This window comes from Mandrillus leucophaeus, unplaced genomic scaffold (assembly GCF_000951045.1).
Source record: "Mandrillus leucophaeus isolate KB7577 unplaced genomic scaffold, Mleu.le_1.0 Scaffold70, whole genome shotgun sequence".
NCBI classification, from domain to species: Eukaryota; Metazoa; Chordata; class Mammalia; order Primates; family Cercopithecidae; genus Mandrillus; species Mandrillus leucophaeus.
The window spans coordinates 2,849,359-2,853,450 of record NW_012107586.1 but is presented as its reverse complement, the minus strand read 5'-3'; the positions used below and the strand labels follow the sequence as shown (position 1 = coordinate 2,853,450).

The 4,092-nt window shown below is 55.2% G+C and overlaps 1 protein-coding gene across 1 annotated transcript in view; it reads left to right on the top strand.

Annotated features, from left to right (window-relative positions):
• TNS1 (tensin 1) overlaps positions 1 to 4,092 on the top strand; it is a 203,906-nt gene that overhangs the window by 13,225 nt on the left and 186,589 nt on the right. The window lies entirely within an intron of this gene.

Here is a 4,092-nt window from a genome sequence, read left to right as displayed (position 1 = left end):
GGTGTGTGGCTGGTATGTGGATGGCGTGTGGATGATGTGTGCTGAGGGTGTGTGGCTGGTGTGTGGATGGCGTGTGGATGATGTATGCTGAGGGTGTGTGGCTGGTGTGTGGATGGTATGTGCTGAGGGTGTGTGGTTGGTGTGTGGATGGCATGAGGATGATGTGTGCTGAGGGTGTGTGGTTGATGTGTGGATAACTTGTGGTCTGTATGTAGAAGCTGTTTGGAGGGTTTGTGGCAGGTGCATTGAGGTCATGTGACTGACGTGTTTTGAAGCATGTGGATGGGATGTGGTTGGTGTGTGGAAGTCGTGTGGGTGGCATGTGCTTGGCACTGGGAGTTCTGCAAAGAAAGGATGCCCCAGCCCTCTCCTGTGGCAGCTCAGAGGTGACTTTAAGAGGCCCTGAGTCAGACTCAGCGGAGGACCTGTTGTCTGCCAGGCTTTTCAATCACTATTTTCATGAGCTCCTGGAATGGCCTGGGGCTTGGCTGTCATTATTGCCTGAAAAGTTGGGTCTTGTCCCAGATCACACAGTGAAATCAGCAGGAGCTCCCTGCACCCAATATCAGTGGCTGACACCTTCACTCACCCCGTTGCCCCATCTGATGCCTCCCTCTCCTTCACCCCCACATCCCACCAATTGCAGGGCCTCCCAAGGACAGCTGGAGTCCCCGAGCTTCTTGGCATCATCCCCTCCCAATTCCACTGTTGTCATTTCTCATGTGGGCGACTGACTCACCTTTGCCTTCTCCTGTCTCCTAACCTATTCTCAGCAACCCACCCTCCACACCAGCTTCCAGTGGGACTTAAAAACATAAATCCAGTTATGTCAGCTCCTGGCTCAAAGCCTTTGGGGGTCCCTCACAATCCCCAAGACAGAGCACAGACCTCTTTCCACAGCTGCCAGGCCTGGTGGGTTCAGCCTTTGCCCAGCTCTCTGCCTCATGTTCCTCTGCTCCTGACTCCATGTTAAACCACTGGCGCCTCACATGACCTCTCACTATGTTGGGCATGCCAGGCAGGCCATGCCCTTTTTGCCTGGAGCCTTTGCACATGTGGCTTTCTCTCCCTGGCCCCTCTCTCTAGCCCCCCTCTCCACGTCAAAGTCCCAGCAGGCTGGAAGGCTGGGCCTCAGAGCCCACTGACCAATCTCTAAAGCACCTACTGCATACCAAACACTCACAGGCATGACCTCATCTGATGTTCACACCCCCCAAAAGGTGCTGGTGTCATCCCCATTTTACAAAGATGGAAACCGAGGCTGAGAGTGGTCACGTCGCTTGCCAAGGCACCCCGGAGCGGCCCGAGTGAGATTTTCAGATGTGTGCTCTCAGCGGGAGAGAAAGTGGCCAACCGGGACTTTTGCAATACCAAAATCAGCCACGTGGTGTCACCCTCCTCCCAAGAGGTCTGGCTGGGACTTGCTGGCAGTTTAGGGCTGGAGCCAGGGGAGAAGTCACAGAATTGCTAGGGGTGAAGTTTTGCATTTTGTTTGCAAAACAGCCCCCCACCCTGCCCTGCAAGGATGCATAAATTAGCCTCTGGCCCTTCCCCAAGGTTTCTTCCTTCCCTAGTGTCTTCCTGTCACCTCAGGGACTCCCAATATGGTGATACGAGGCCCCCTGGGGGTGGGGGCAGAAGGAAGTCCTGCCAACATTCACTGTGTGACCTTGGGCATGTCTCTGGCTGCAGTCTCTGGTGGCCCTCGCATTCCATGGCTCTAGATTCCCCAGCTGACCTGGGCTGAGGGCCTGGGTTGAGGAGAAGATTTGACCTCATGTGAACAGCACCCCTTGCTCCCAGGGTGAGCAAGACATGTCCCTGGTTTCACCTAATCTCAGCCTGGCCCTGCTGGTGTAAACTGGAGGGGAGGGTGGGTGGCCAGACTGGTTTGGCAGCTCTAGAGGGTGGGGAGTTTGGTGGGAAGAAAGCCAGGGCTATGCTGTAGCAGGACCAGCAGGTGTCAGGACTGGGCTGCGGAAGGTGCAGGGGCCAGGCCCAGACAGGGAGAAGGGAAGAAGGCTCCTGGTTCTATGGGTCACGTGTGCAGCCTCAGCAAGGGGACTGGGATCACCAGGCCTGGGAGGAGGCCGGGGCTACTGGGTTCACTGGTGGGAGATGCAGGAGTGAAGCCACTGTCTATGCTTTGGAGTCAGGGGCTCACGATGGCACGAGGTGGATAGGTCCCCTCGTCCATCCATTCATCCACCCATCCAGGGCCACCCGATGTGGTTATATGGGTTTTTCCCTGTCTGAGGGGGCACGTGTGGACCAAATTCCAGCTCATGTCTGTTCACTGAGCCTGACTCAATGGGTTTGCTCTGCTCTCAGCCTTCAAGTCTTGGCTACAACATGGCAACTCTCTTGCTGAGTGGCTCGGGGTGATAGGTGGGGTGGGGTGCATGGAATGTCAAGGCCCTGGATTCCCAGTCTCCATGGGACTTGCAACATTGAAGAAACTTCTATTGGAGGCAGGGCGCAGTGAGGAAGCTCTTTCAGATCTGGAGACAGTGGGGCGTTTGGCCTGTCTCCCCCTAGTTGCCTGGACCTATAGCTTGGGCTCCTCCTCCTCTTCCATTTCCCTCCCTCTTGCATTTCCCATTTGATGTAATACGGCCGAAGGAGGTGGGAAAGAGAGGAAAGGAACCTGGGGTCTGGTCCTGGTTCTGGAAGACTCAAATATGAATAAGGCAGACAAGAAACTAAGGTGGTGGACCTGTGGGCATCATAGATGTACAGGCAAAGGGGTTCCGCTGGACCTGTGAACCCCTGCGGACTCCTGCATATGAACCCTGTCCTGGGTCTCTGGGGGGCTGCTGTGAGGAGCATTGAGGTTCTGTATGCCTGTAAGATAGGTCCTTGTGCTAGGGATAAAGGCTCCGTGTGAAAGATGCAGAGACAGACGAGACAACGGCAGGAGAACAGGTGCAGGGGCGTTGTTAGTGGCCCAGGCTCTATTTCTGGCCCTGCTTCTCACAGCCTCTGTGATCTTGGATAAGTCAATTAATAGCTCAGACCTCAGTTTTCTCATCTATGATTAAGGGAGCTGGACTAAGAATACTTGCTGAGGCCCTGACAGTGGGAGGGCCTGGAAAACTCCCTGGTTGGAGTCTGCAGAGGTAGGATAGCTCCCTCTACGCAGGCTGCTGCTCACCTCCTCCGCGCTCCGTGCAGCCATCTGGCAATCAGGAACTGAGCCGTCCTCTGGGTCAGATGCTGTGCCGGGTCCTGGTGCTGACAGCCAGCCCCTTACCTGGGAAGACAGACACAGTCAGACAATCATGAAGCATGGTGCCAAAGCTGACACAGGTGTGTGTGTGTGTGTGTGTGTGTGTGTGTGTGTCTGTGTGTGTGGAGGGCCGTCTCTGACTCAGTAGAGACGTTCTTGTCAGGCTTCAGCAGGGAAGGCATGTGCAGATTGGGTCTTGAGGGATGTGTAGGAGTTCCTCAGTCCAAATAGTCGGCTTCCCACAGGTCCCTAGGGAAGTGCTCTATGGGAGTCCATTTGTACTTGGGGCCCCAGAGGGAGGCTGTGTGGACTCAGAGCTTTGCTCAAGGGCTCTACCTCCCACCGGGCCGAAACCCACAGGAAGAGACCAGGATGGCGGCTCAGCAGCCTGAGGGCTGCCATCAGGGCCTGATCTGGGCCCAGACTTGGATAACTTCCATACTCAGTGCTTCTGGTGAGCCTGGAAGGGGTGACAGTCACCTGTAGTATCCTTAGGGTAGGATGCACCTGGAAAGATGATCCATCCTTTAACGGGACAAGCCTATGCAGAAGCCGGCACCCATTGGATTTGGGGAAACCTTGTTTGTAGGAACTCTTTCTCCCTGTTACTTCACTGGGGAACCCAGCTTCCGCCGTGTGTCTGAGGGCCTCCTTGGAACCACCAGAGGTAGCCTGGTAGGGTGGGAAGACCCTGGGTGTCTAGCCCTGGCTTGCTATTAATACCACCTGGCTGTGTGACCTCAGGTGAGATGTTTAACCTCTCTGGGTCTGGCTTTCTCTTTTCTCTAAATGAGGAGGTGAGACTAGATTAGAGGCTCTAAACTGTGTTCTGAAGGAGCTGTAAGGTTTTTGGAGGAGCTTTA